This window comes from Neopsephotus bourkii, unplaced genomic scaffold (assembly GCF_033783945.1).
Source record: "Neopsephotus bourkii isolate Nb327-2 ecotype Australia unplaced genomic scaffold, CSIRO-AGI_Nbou_v1 NB_1637, whole genome shotgun sequence".
Lineage (NCBI taxonomy): Eukaryota > Metazoa > Chordata > Aves > Psittaciformes > Psittacidae > Neopsephotus > Neopsephotus bourkii.
This window is the reverse complement of record NW_026902112.1, coordinates 8,252,458-8,266,952: the sequence shown is the minus strand read 5'-3', so window position 1 is coordinate 8,266,952 and position 14,495 is coordinate 8,252,458. Positions and strand designations below refer to the sequence as shown.

At 41.7% G+C, this 14,495-nt stretch overlaps 1 protein-coding gene across 3 annotated transcripts in view; it reads left to right on the top strand.

Moving 5' to 3' along the window:
• Positions 1 to 6,754: 6,754 nt before the first annotated feature.
• The window catches only part of COL22A1 (collagen type XXII alpha 1 chain), a 221,721-nt gene continuing 213,980 nt past the window's right edge, over positions 6,755 to 14,495 (top strand). For all 3 annotated transcript variants that reach the window (XR_009728580.1, XM_061374148.1, XM_061374150.1), the window contains exon 1: positions 6,755 to 6,915. The gene's annotated coding sequence lies outside the window, so the exon portion shown is untranslated. The remainder of the gene's footprint in view (positions 6,916 to 14,495) is intronic.

Below are 14,495 nucleotides of genomic sequence, written 5' to 3'. Positions count from 1 at the left end.
GCTGGTTAGCTGTCTTGTTCAAAACATAGGTTACAGTATTTTATATCTACATTGGTGCCCTTAACTTTAGAGTCATAATCGTGCCTTTTCTTCTTCTGGGTATCTTTTCCCAGGTAGCAAGCAGCAGGACACGGAGAAAGGGCCTCAAGTTGTCCCAGGGGAGGTTTAGATTGAGTATTAGGAAAAATATCTTCCCCAAAGGGGTTGTGAAGCATTGGAACAGGCTGCCCTGGGAAGTGGCTGAGTTACCATCCCCGAAGACATTTATAAGATGTGTGGATGTGGTGCTTAGGGTGCACATGGCAGTGTTAGATTTACGGTTGGACTTGATCTTAAGTGTCCTAAATGATTCTGTGATTCTTTAATTGCTTCTCTTGTTATATTTGTCTCTATTCAAAGAATAACTGGTTTCAACACATTATCAGTTTTAAAGAAAGAGAGAATATATGCAAGTTTACCTAGAAAGACAGTATATAGCATGTACTTTTTCTCTCAGTCAGCATTACATTCTTAAGCAGAGACTGAAAAAAACCCTCTCTGCTTGTGTTTAAAAGTGAACTGCACACAGTAATGGACAGGTGCCCTTCAACATAGGGTTCTAATATGGGCATATATAATCATAGAATCACAGAATCACAGAATAGTTAGGGTTGGAAAAGACCTTAAGGTCATCTAGTTCTAAACCCCTGCCATGGGCAGGGGCACCATGTCGCCCAAGGTTCTGTCCAACCTGGACTTGAACACTGCGAGGAGTATTCACAACTTCCATTCCAGTGCCTCACCACCCTCGAAGTAAAGAACTTCTTCCTTATCTCTAATCTAAACATCCCCTGTTTAAGTTTTAACCCATTATCCCTTGTCCTATCACTACAGTCCCTAATGCCTTTGAGGTCAGCGTTTAAGTAATTAGGAATGGGGAATTCCGGGTTCTTTGCTGATTGTAATGATGCAGAGACATAAAGAGAGAAAGAGAGGTGTCTCACTGTCCTAACAGACAAGGAGATCCTGAACTTAGGGTTTACTTTCAGCAACCAAATCTGTGTCCACTTTGCCTGGCTCCACTGAAATGCCAATAAAGAGGTACTGGTGTGATTTACCACATTACAAGGAAACATGAAGTGTGCTCCAGGTGAATACTGGAAATGCTGTTCAATAAAGAGGAAGAAAACTGTTCAGTGTTAGGCCATCAGGCAAGTTCAATTTTGCAGTTCATTGATGAGTCATAGACATATTCAGAAGAATTACTTTCACTGTATCAGTATCATTAGAAGTGTCCTGATTACAAATGTGATGTGATTATCTTGCTCCAGAACACACCACCATAGAAGTTTATCACCTACAGGTGGAGAGAAGAAACAGCATTTAACTGTAGAACTTTACTGTCACCTATGATGAGTTATCTGATTTGCAGAAGAAAGTAAATCTAGCAGTAGTCTTAATCTGCAATATTAAATCAGATTTATTTAAATTTGATACTTCTATAGCTATGACATTTATATAACTAACTAGAACTAAATTATATGTTTTGCTCTTGCATTGCTTTTGCAGAGTATTGTGGAGGGAGCCAGGTGATCAATCACTGTAGGATTACTTGGAATTTTATTTCTTCTATGAAGTTTATAAACTCACTAAACTGTGAGGCTTTCATAATTCATGACTTTATAACTTTCAGTACTGGACAAAGTGCTGCATGGAATGCTCATCAGAAAGGAATTATTTATGAGTCAGGATTTGGGAATTACAAATCCTATAATTCACCAACAATGAAGTAAGATAATAACAAGAGTGACACAGCATAGTGTCATGACACATACAGCATATAAACCCTATAACCTATAACAAGCTAAACCGCTACATAGAGCACAATAACGTGATCGAGCATACAGTGCATAACTCAACATGAGAGAGCTCATACTGTACTGCTGAATTTAGTATTTTTCCTTCATTACTTTTAATAGGTTTTGGACTAGAAAATTCTACACTGCAGGAAAAAAATATATTTCTATGCTAGATAGAAATACCTGTCTTTTTTTTTTTTTTTTTTAAGAGAGACCATTTGAATCTGCTTCATGCCTTGAAATGTAAGCCATTTGGGACTATAATGCATAACGTTCACAAAATAATGTATATAAAGTATAAAAGGCACAGGAGCATTCCCCAGTGATGTATTTCCTTGTTTCCAAGGAATTTATGAGTTGCCAACACACAGCTACTGATCTGAGTCTTTCCAGCATCACAATTTTTAGGAAATTTGGAAAAGAGACCTGTCAGAGCCCTGAGACACCTTTAACCAGTCATATTAAACAGCACTGCACTACTGCAACGAAGTTACTGAAGAAAGAACTGGCTGATGGCTATGTGGTATGGTTATGCCTTTTCTATAAACAAGCAGTTTCAGGCAGTGAAGGCACTGTGATTTGCAGACTGGGACTGAACTATTGAGGAACACATTGCCACAAAATGATTGGAAGTAATATTGATGTGGATTCCAATGTGTCTGAAATTTACTGAAGAAGAAAGGGCTGTGAGATGTTCAAGCCACACACACTGCCTTTGTGAGAAAATCCTACAACTGCAGACTGAGAAGCTACTCTGGGGGAGCACTGTGGAGTGATTATTGTTTTCCTACACACCTGCTAAGGCATCCATTCCTGAGGATAAGGTATCAGGCTACACAGATGTTCTTCCTGTCATGGTACAGTCATATCTTGTATTCCTAACCCAGGCTGAAACTGGAAATTAAAGGCTCACAATCAGAACACAAAAAACTGCAAAATGTGGGCAAACATTTATATATGTTAAATATACGTATACAATTATATATGTTATATACATGGAGTTATATATCCATGCATCAGTGGTTGTCATAGCCCTCTGAGCTGCTGGTTCAGTGCTGTTTCCAGCAAAAATCCTAGTAAGACAGCATCATCAGTTACCATCTGCACATTGATACATAAATCTACATCTACATACAACTTAAAGCAGTTTTTCTCCCCAGATCACTGAAGGCAAAATATCTATGAAGAGGATTTATTTCCTTTCTGTTCATCACTTTGGTAAAATGTAAAGAGATGCAACAGCTTTAACAACTGAGCCTGCCTGAAGTATGCTGACAGATACTTGTTACATGCAGTGGCTGAAATAGTAACTGCTGCAAAATATAAATACATATTAGGCTATTGGTAAAGACAGAGTAATGGTATTAGGGTTTTTTCACTGTACGGAACATTCATCCTCAATACACCACTTGGTTTAATCCCTTACAGCTGATCAAGCTAATGTGCTGGTATAAAGATCCCTTTCCTGTTAGTGTCACCAAATTCTTGGCAAGTTGAAGCTTTAGGGAGAAAACTGCCACATTCCATAGACTTAAGATTTTGACACGAGGTGAAGATGACATTTAATCAAATACTGGGTTGAAAACCAAAGCAGACTGAAGAAAAATGGGTGCAGAAATTCAGCGTGGATACTGCAGCACCCTATGATGGGAAAAATCTGGGTTTGAAGCTTTGGTTTAGAGATGAGCAATCCCCTATCCTCCTGTTTCTTTTGATGCAGTCTGTGAATGCTGGAATAGGAGCAGTCTGAGATAGATGATCCCGTTTCAGGTTTATAGACGCATAGGCAGAATTAGATACTGCATCTGTTTTTTGTGCACTGATTCTGCTGTTAGAGCTGTGAATAAACCATGCCACCGCTGCAAAAGCTGGGCAGAGGTCAAACAGGCTGTGCATCCCGTAGAAATCTTTCACCTCCCTGCAGTCACAGCCTTTTCTTTCATTCCTTTGAACAGATTTTCTACTAACATGTGCCTAAAATGCAATAATGCAAAGAAATTTTAAACAGCCACACTATGAACACTAACATCAAGTCCAAATTCAGTAAATGCACCAAAGTGCTTTCCTGAAGGGCTCTCATTTGTATTGAGGTAATGTTCCCTGTAGGAAACCTGAAAGGGAACAGCAATGGTGATGATCCTTCTTCATTAGCAAAGTCTTTCTATACACACAGAGAAGATAAGGAATGGTTCTGCTGAAGGAAGAAGGGAACTGATAAATGAAACATGCCTCTTACGAATGGGCAGGATGGCCATGAATTGGTCTTAATAACATGCGAAGGAGAACCTCATTACACCTTGTCTTGTTGGCAGCAGTAGGGAGGAGACTGGGGTGAGTGGAAATAATATGTCACTGGCAAGAGAGTTTACAGAAAGCACTAGAGAGCTGTCACCGCTGTCTCGCGGGACAGAAATCCTCATTTAAACACGTTTCAGCTGCATGCACCATAGGCTTTGGTACCTGAAATAAACTTGAGTGACTCCACTTAATCTCTGTGCCTGTCAGAAGATTTTTAGTTGTATGAATAAACTGGAGAAGGGGCAGCATGCAAAGGATAAGGTTTATTTTGCTGTAGGTATTATGCAGGGAGAAACCCCTTAAAGATGCACTGTGACCCACTGAAGCTCACTCAGCACTGCAGGTGCAGTTCGGGAGCATCATGTAATGCGCCCTGTGTAACTCCACTTCATTCCCACAGCAACCAGAGGCAAAGCCCCAGAGCTCATGGAATAGTCTGGGTTGGAAGGGACCTTAAGATCATCCAGTTTCAACCCCCTGCCATGGGCAGGGACACCTCACACTAGATCAAGCTGCTCCAAGCCCTGTTCAACCTGGGTCTGAACACTGTCAGGGATGGGGCAGCCACAACTTCTCTGGGCACCCTGTGCCAGCGCCTCAGCACCCTCACAGTAAAGCACTTCTTCTGTAGATCTAACCTGAACTTCCCCTGTTTTAAGTTTAAACCCATCACCCCTTGTCCTATTGCTACAGTCCCTGACGGTCCTGATTACAGAAGCAGCGGGACCTTCCTCCAGTGTTAGTTTAGAGCCAGCACTTGCCAGACGTAAATGGACATGTGATGGGAGAGGGAAAATGGAAAAAGAGCATGTAGTTCAGGTCAGTCTCCCACCCATCAGTAACTGCTATGGGTAATTTATCTTAAAAATTAATTTATTTATGTAAGAAATCTTGTAAAAATCATGTTCAATATTTTCTCTATCCCCAAACCTTTGGAATTACGTGTACATGCCTTAAAAATTGAACTTATACACATACATATATATGTATAAAGTGAAAGTATGTTCCCCAAGAAATTCTGGAATACAGCAGACTGATTTTTGTCAATAATTTTACTTTGGAAAGCTGAAAACTGTATGGGGAGGTATCTGCAGTGCTCTTTCAGGCTGGAGGGTGAGCTATAATCCAACAGAAACCAGTTTCTGCATCTGTTGATACCATATAGCAGACAGACCGAGTACAATAAAACCCTAACCTGTCACCAAAGCTGTGTTTGAGCTCCATAGCGCTGACATTTAAGGCCTCAGTACTGCACTGGAAAAATCTTGGCAGGAATATTACCATAACCTGGTCTAGATCCTGGCTGCCATACATCAACCCATGCTGATGGACATCCATCCTTGATGAAAACAGCAGGAACAGCTATGGGAATGCTTCCTAAGGCGGAAAAGGTACGGTATGTGCACAGCAGAGACGGAGGGCTGTGTCTGGAAGAGGGTGAGGACTAGTGGCACCAGCACACAAGTCAGGGCTGAAATACAAGCAAAAATATCCCAGCGGACGGCTTTTTATTTAGACACTGAGGTCAGGGCAGAGGTAAAAGCAGAGGCCACCTGTTTGCTGCACCAGAAAGGGCATTTCCTCCCCGTACCGCTCCGGGGGACTCTATCCCGTTCTCCATCCGCTCGGGGCGCCATGTCTCTGCCCTTCCTCATGGAGGGCAGGGGCTCAGGATGTCCCATACACCCCTTGTATCCGCACCCCCACATGTCTCACCCTGGGGTCCAGCCCCCTCCGCACCCGGGCCCGCAGGGCTCCCGCCCAGCCCCTTCCCCTCCCCTCGCTCCTTAAACCCCGCTGCCGCCGCAGACCGGTCTCTCTCCCGCCCCGGCGCCCGGCCTGGCTCCCGCCGCCGCCGGGTTCCGCTGCTGCCCCACATCCTGCTTGGGCCCCGTCCTTCCCTCTCCTCTCCTCTCTTTCCCCCCGGCTTTTCTCTCTTTTTCGTTCTTTCTTTCCTCTTTTCATTCTTCCTTTCTTTCCTCATTTCTTTTCTCCTTTTTTCCTCTTTTCTTTCGTCTTTCCTGTTTTTTTTGTTTCCTTTTTCTCCTTTCTTTTTCTCCTTTCTTTTTCTCCTTTCTTTTTCTCCTTTCTTTTTCTCCTTTCTTTTTCTCCTTTCTTTTTCTCCTTTCTTTTTCTCCTTTCTTTTTCTCCTTTCTTTTTCTCCTTTCTTTTTCTCCTTTCTTTTTCTCCTTTCTTTTTCTCCTTTCTTTTTCTCCTTTCTTTTTCTCCTTTCTTTTTCTCCTTTCTTTCCTCTTTTCATTCTTCCTTTCTTTCCTCATTTCTTTTATCATATTTTCCTCTTTCCTCTTTTTTCTGTTTTCTTTCTTTTTTCCTTTCTTTTCTCCCTTCTTTTCTCCCTTCCTTTCTCCCTTCCTTTCTCCTTTTTCTCCTTTCTTTTCTCCTTTCTTTCTTTTCTCCTTTCTTTCTTTCTTTCCTCTTTTCTTTCTTCTCTCTCTCTCGCCCCTTCTCCCCCTCTCCTCCCCCTCCTCTCTTTTCTTCTTTCTACCCCTGTTTTCCCCCACCTGGATGGGGATGGGTGAACAGAAGATGCCGCCTTTTGCCCATTCCCGCCCTGTCACCAGCAAGTCTTGAGAACCTGTGGGGCGGGGGTGGGGGGGTGTCTGTGTGTGTTTGTGCCTGTGCTCTTGTCCCTGCACGCCCACCGCCGCAGCTCGTTCCGTCTGAGCTGACAACTCCGCATTGACACCTCGGCTGCGCGCCGAGCGCGGCTCAAGACCCGGGCACCAGGTACCATTTGGGTAGTGCTGTGTTCTTGCAGGTAAGGGGACGTTCTGGGGGCACTGTGACTCTGAACACCACCTTTGTTTTGTCCTTTCCATGTCTCACTTGTGCAGGGAGGCAGCTCATGTTCAGAAGAAGAGTGTTTTCTTTTTAAGTATGCAGACATGCAGGAACAGGATCTGCCCTACAAAGAGAACCCAGCACGAACTGTATTACATTATTCTTAATTGCATTTGCTTGGTTTTCCCTTAGCCAACAAGTTTTCAGACCACATATTTGGTTAGGTGTCATCTGAATCACGTCTGGTTCAGCCCTCGAGTTGTGATTAGCAGATGCAAAGTGCCTTCACTGCATATGATAAAGCAGCGACTGAGGAATGCATAATGCCTTCACTGAGGAAAGCCACTGTAAAAGTTCAGAGCTGACAGGAGGTTTACAGATGTCTACATTATAATTACTGTTTTCAGGGCTGGTTCTGATTGGGATTTTGATGACCTAACACCTTCTTGTACTCTGTGTGACACTCTTATCACGATGCAGGACCACCAAGGTGTCAGCAGGATGTTTCCTTTGTTTCATATGCATCACGAATGTACTGTGCACCACTTTGTAGCTGTAGCCTGTAGCTTCCTCTAAGCTGTCCAATTCAGCAGTTCCTTCACTTCTGTGTTTTTTACATGGCTGGTGTTCTTAAAGCAAGTGTACTGACTGCTTCCCAGCTGACGTTCCACAGGCATTAGCATGCATGCAGTGCTCTGCCTGTTTGCACTGATTTTGATTAAGACCTTAAAATAACACAGCCCATCTGTGCAGTGTGGACACTGATGGAGCCATTCTGAGGAAGACACACCTGTAAAATCTATTGGTGTAGCTGTGTGCTTAATTTGCACCTAGGATCACTCTAGATGTGCGCCTGAATCTCTCCTTTTTCTTTGATGGATGCCTGTTTAGACATCTGATTTGGGGGTGTTTGTGTAAACACTGAAGAATAAATACCCACTGATAAAACAGTAGGAGCAGTTTCTCAAATAGGTTGGGCAGGTTATTGTAAGGTCTTATTTTGCTTCAAAAGCTCCTTTTTTTTTTTTCTTTTTCTAAGAGTAATCATTTAGTAGTTTTTACTGAAGTTTCAATCCTACCATCATGTATATTTTCCAGTGTGATGCTTCTGGCAGTGTTCAAGGCCAGGTTGGGCAGAGCCTTGGGTGGCATGGTTTAGTGGGAGGTGTCTCTGCCCATGGCAGGGAGGTTGGAACTGGATGATCTCAAGGTCCTTTCCAACCCTAACTATTCTATGATTCTATTCTATGATTCTATACAAAGACTATGCACTTTGTCCACAGATGGGACAGTGCTCTGAAGTAACTTCTAGTAAGACATATCAAGTACGTACATTAGAATTTGCATCAGAGAAGTGTTTGTGGAATATTATTACAAAGAAAGTTATGAGTGTGTATTGCAGATTTGCCATTATTTTCAGTACGTATGTTGTGTTGCTGTTGCTTCTAATAAGAGGCAAAGAGCTGTTTGGGGGTCCTCTCTGGTGAAACTGAGACTTGGAGAAGTTAAAAGTCCCGTTCTGAACTTAGAAACAGGCAGTATACCTAATGATGAATGTAATCTACTTTTGTGTAAAATCATTCCAGGGCAGTCCTCAACACATTGTAAAGCAAAAGGAAGAAACCAGGTCTTCTGACTTCCAAAAGAGCAGATAATGGTACCACTCTCTTCTGGGATCAGCCTGGGGTCAAATCTTGCTTGTTTTACTGATGTAAATGCTATTCTTTTAAATACGAGTGAATGCCATGAATAAGAAGAGGATTTGGGTTGGAATAGTGTATCTGATGAAGGACTTACTCCAGGGGAAGCATCAGTGTGACTCATTAATATGACTCATGTTAGTATGGTGGAAGAACAAGGTCCCCAGTGGGGACCCAATGGAGGAGGAATTTGGTGGAAGAATTAGTTTGTTTCTGTGGTCTGGGGGAATCTTTTCCTGAGCTCAGAGACCCAGACAACATGTGGGTGAGCGTGTCTGAAGCACCTATACATACATACAAGTCTTTTCTTACTTCTGCTGACATTTTGTGCAGTTTTAGGGCAAACATCCTTGCTACATGCCAGAGCTAGCTTTTGATTCTGGAGATTATGATACTGAAAATAACAGGAGTAAAAGAACATTTCTGTTTCCAGCACGTGGTAACTTTCTTGTGAAAATACGTTTCTGAGATTCACTCAGTAATTACGTTGGATTGAAAGGATATTTCAGTTTGTCATTCCCAGCCCTTCCTTCTAAAACTTGTTTTGATTAATCACTGCTAGGTGATGGCAATACCTCCCTTTTAAAAACTATTCTTAAACTCTTTCCCTTTCTCATAGTGCGGAGTGAAACATTTAACAAAACCCTTGTCTTGTATCAATGATTTGTGCGTACCACCATATGTGAATAATACAGCTGATAATTGGGCTATTTCAGCAGTTCAGACAATGCCAGTTTCCCAGTCTTTCTTAGATAAACTTTATGTCTTGTCTCCCACGACACTGAAATATCCCCTCCCAGCCTTTCCAACTGTTTTCCCTAGTGAGGAAGATGTGGCAGTGCATTTCTGTGTTTACAACCAGCTCTTTAGAGAGGAGCCATTGCTGCAGGTCTTTCTGTAGCTGAAGGAGTCTAAAGTCAGTAATGCTGTGTTTTTATTGGATACTGCTCACTTTGTATTGAGCACTACCAACTGTTACAAAGAAGTTTTGGAACATGAGAGCTCAGGTTTGGGGAGTTTGGAAAGGGGGAGAAAGCACCTACAGGAATCACTGAACTGTAACAGGAATTCAGGACGTATTTTGAAATCCTTGTAGCCCATGTAGGTAGAACAGGAAAAGAGCAGGAAAACGAACATGTTGGAAACTATGAGGTCATACTTGGACATAAACTCACCCTGTTGTTTTACTCCGTCATACTCATTATTTTACTGATGTTTTTCTAATGGCTTGTTAGAGTTGCTGCTGAAGGTTTTGTGATCCCCTTCAGTGGAAACCCCATCACCAAGGGTCAGTAAATTACAGGTGAAGTTAAACATTTTTTCTTAACATTACAGCTAAAAAGCATACTGGGCTGTAGTCAGAGGCTACGGACAGGGGATGTTCTCTGGCAGATGTGCTGCACAGCCTTTAGCAAGTCACTGAACCTGTGCACAGTCAGTTCTTCCACTTGTGAATGAGAGATAATATTAGAAGGATAATTTATATCGGTTGTGACCTTGAGATCTTAAAAGAAAAAAAAAAAGTTTTTATTAGTTGAAAACATTCTGATTTCGTCTTAATTGACTAATATATGCTATAATGATAGGTAACATTTCCAGAGTTTGAGTTGCAAGGAGAGACTGGCTGGGTCCAATTTTTGGGAAGTATTGAATCAGAGAACTGTTTAGGTTTATAAAGAGTTTTAAGATCATTGAGTCCAACTGTTTGTCTAACACTGCCCACCACTAAACCATGTCCCTAAGCACCACATCCACCTGCTTTTCAGACACCTCCAGGGATGATGGCTCCACCACTGCCTTGAGCAGCCTGTTCCCATACCTGACCACCCAGTCTAAACCTTCCCCAGGTACAACTTGAGGCTGCTTCCTCTTGTCCTATCACTTGCTATGCGAGAGAAAAGACTGACCCCATCTCACTACAACCTCCTTTCAGGCAGCTGTAGAGTGCAGTAAGGTGCCCCTGAGACTTCTCCAGGCTAAACACCCTCATTTGCTCATTCATTCGTAGTCTGAATATGAGGGTGGGAGGGGCACGATAGCTGATAATTTTTATTTTTGAGCATTACCAAAAGGTCTATGAAGATTAAATATCGATCAGATATTTAACAGGATATAATCAGATACCCTTGCTCCATCCAGCAAGGAACAAGTATGGACACAGTATTATTGCCTTAAGGAAAATGGGTTCAAGATTGGCAGTAGCAGGAGAGATGGTGGGTACATCATCTGCCAGGAACTGTGATATAGATTAGAGATTTAATTTGGAGTGGGGAGAAAAAAGAAACAATCCCCCCAATCAAACATTGATACGCAACAGATGTGTTACTTCCTCTTGGTAGTGGAAAATTCATGTCACAGGTGATGCAAGTTGATAGCTTTTGTTGCCTTTTGCTGCTAGAAACAAGCTAAACCCAAAGATTTTCTGTGCTTTGGAAGAATGAAAGCAGGCTGAGTTGCTATTCTTCATGGGGGTTTTCATAGCAAATACCTGGTATCTTTGGGTAGTGACAAAGAAGAGCCTGAGATTTCTGGGAGTATTTTGACTTTAAAAGGCTTCTTCCTATAAAACCATATAAAAACTCTTAAAAGACTTCAACAGTATTTCTTCCCCAGCATGGAGTCAATTTAGCACTAAAGAGAGGACATTGTGAGCCCTGGCACTTGCTCACAAGCTCTTGTGCTATAGAAATAAACAGCAGCCCATCCTGAGAGCCCACTGAGGAGTCACAAATCCCACACCAGGGTATACATGGCTGTAGAGCTGGCCAAAACATTGAAAACCTGTGTCCGATCTGTTTGCATGTCAGAAAGCTTCTCCAAGCTCTGTTAGCCTTGGCACTTCATTAGGCATGAATGAAATTGAGTTATGGGTCATATTTTGCAAGTACCGTCAGTCCTGATTATGCAGTTGTCTGGATTTCATTTGCTCAGGGAATACTGCTACCACAGAGCTTATCTGCTATGCAGTAGATGTAAGCTATCCTTTCTCAGCTTATCAGAATCTATTTACTTTGCACTGATTCAGTTCCTTAGAAATTAATCTTTGATTCTTTGCAAAATAGGAGGATCCCTCAAGTTCAGTTTAAACAGTCAATTTGGTTATTGTTACTTCCTAAATGTTGATTTTTCAGTGTTTTTAATAAAAGATGGCAAAAATGACATATTTCACATGGCATTTGAGGGGATGTTTAAAACATTGGTAGTTTTCAACTGGTTTGGACTCATACTCTTTGATCTAAGCTTAGCCAGCACTCAGTTATGGCTTAATTGCTTATTATCCAAGTGCAATTTGTGCAGTGCTGTTTGCTTAGCCATGTTGAATTATGTACCTATTGGCAGCATCCAGGTACTTCTTTCCAGAGAAACCAGGTTTATATTGATTGTCGTAAGAAGAATTATTCTGCATATCAATTGCAAAGATTTTCTTCGTGCTGGAAATTTTATTGCTGAGGGCACCAGGAGGGATTTCTGTCAGCTCCACATTTAGTCTAACTAACTACATTTGTACAACAGAACTTCAGTAATTCCAATTTCATCAGCAGATAAAGGTTACAGATAATCTGCATGGGCTGTCTTGATTACCACTGCAGTTCTTAGAAATGAAGCAACAGCTGGTACCCATGTCAAAGCACTTGCACTCAGCATCCCTGCAACCAGTTATCCAATTCAGTGGTAGAACCATTTTTCTCCACAGCAAAGTGAGATACCCTGATGAATCACTTTGTATTGAGCACTACCAACTGTTACAAAGAAGTTTTGGAACATGAGAGCTCAAGTTTTGAAAATGAGCAAAGAGGGAGAAAACATCTATAGAAATCACTGAACTAAAACTGAGGAATTGGGGACATTTTGAAATCCCTGTAGCAAATGTAGGTAGAATAGGAAAAGAGCAGAAAATTAATATATTAAGAAACTATCAAGCCATATTTGGACAGAAACTTACCCTGTTATTTTCTTCCATCATGCACTTCATTTTACTGGTGTTTCCCTTCTGGCTTATTCCAGTTGCTGCAGAAGATTTTGTGGAAGTCCCATCAGGGGTCAATAAATTACAGGTGAAGTCAAGGATTTTGCCTTACCATTGCAGTTAAGAAGCCCACTGGACTGTAGTCAGGTGCTATGGACAGAGGATGTTCTCTGGCAGATGTGCTGCACAGCCTTTAGCAAGTTACTGAACCTGTGCACAGTCAGTTATTCCACCTGTGAATGAGAGATTGGAATGCAAAGAATGAGTGGTTTTCACTCCATTGTAGTACTTGATAAGAGAAGGGTGCAAAATATACCTGAACATCTTTGGCAAATCCCATTCACTTGATCTAAGCAGGGTGGTCAGGCCCAGTGGTTTTAACTAATCACTGGTAAATTCATTCATTACCTGCTAGGAGGCAGCAAGGCACAGCCCTTCTGTAGCACCTGAAATTCATCTGCTCCTGTGTGAGCACTGGCAAAGCTCAAATCTGCTTCATTTCAATGATCTGTTGCATCACAGCCCATGATACTCTCAGTCTGAACATGAGACCTCATGATGCAGCTCTGCATGACCAGAGACTTCACATTCCTGCAGCAGGAACTAAGCAAAAAAAATCATTTGTGTTGTAAAGGACAGTACTTTAGCATAGGTAATAAAACTGCCTGACTGCTCTGGGGGGGCTAACGCAGGAGAGAATTACTCACTCCTAACAGATGGGTTGACAACCTTTGTTCAATTCTGACATTTCATAAGCCATCTTGTGCTTGAGTTGTTTCAAAGCAATTTCCCCCACCCTGTTTTGCTATTTAATTATGGTACCACCTCTAGAGTATTTCAAAGAGTGGTTTTATGTTTTTCTGGAGGCTTTTTTTTATTATATACTGGTAACTGCTTTTATGATTGATTCCTGGAATTAAAATAGTTTACACCTGGTTTTATTTTTGCTTCTTTCTTTGCCATCCCCTGGGTTTATTACTGAGTGCATTTTCTGTTCTGGGTTTGTTTTTTTTTCTTTTTTCAGTCAAGTTGTTTGTGTATTTCTGAGTAGTTTCTTTCTCTCCTTTTTAATTCACTGTTCAGCCTTTTTTATTGCTGCCTTCGACTTTTTGTTTCCTTTTCAGTAGGTATCTCTATTGTCATGTTTTCTTCCCTTAACATCCTTTTCACTTCCCTTAGTAGCTGTTCCCAGATTATGGGCCATGACTCCAGGAGAGCTGTGGCACTTATGAGTGGGCTATAACATTAAGTACTAATTTTAAGTGTTTTGACACAGGCAAGAAATTGAAGAAATGTTGCTTTCCAGGGCATCATCTGATCAAGCTGTATATAAAGAGAAATTGTCTTCCCTTCAGCAGTTTCTGAGCTAGGACTGATACCACTCAGTGAAACAGATGAAGGATAAAGTACCCTTATGCCAGATTCCACTGCTGTGATATACAGCTTAAAACTATTTACCCTTACTTCCATTTCTTGTCATTTCCATGCTCCCTGTCTGTCTCAAAAAGAGGTAAGTTTTAAAGGTAATAACCCATAAAGCAGGTCCTAGCCAGACAAGGAAGCCACAGAGGGAGCTTGTAGGTACAATGAGTTTTGAGAAGTCTGTATCCCAAGTTGGAGGAGTTCCTGGCAGCTTTGTAGGTCTTCAGGATTCTTAAGAAATAAAACCCCAAGCAAACCACCAAAAATAAGGAGAAACAATTTTATGTTAGCCACTGTTGTTTATCCCCTTAGCTGTATGCCTTTGTCCTTCTCTTCATTAATGACTTGAAGATTCGTCATATCATAGAATCAACTAGGTTGGAAAAGACCTTTAAGATCATCAAGTCCAATTGTTACCCCAGCACTGCCAAGTCCCCCAGCTGAATTCCCTCAAATACTGCTGTGGCA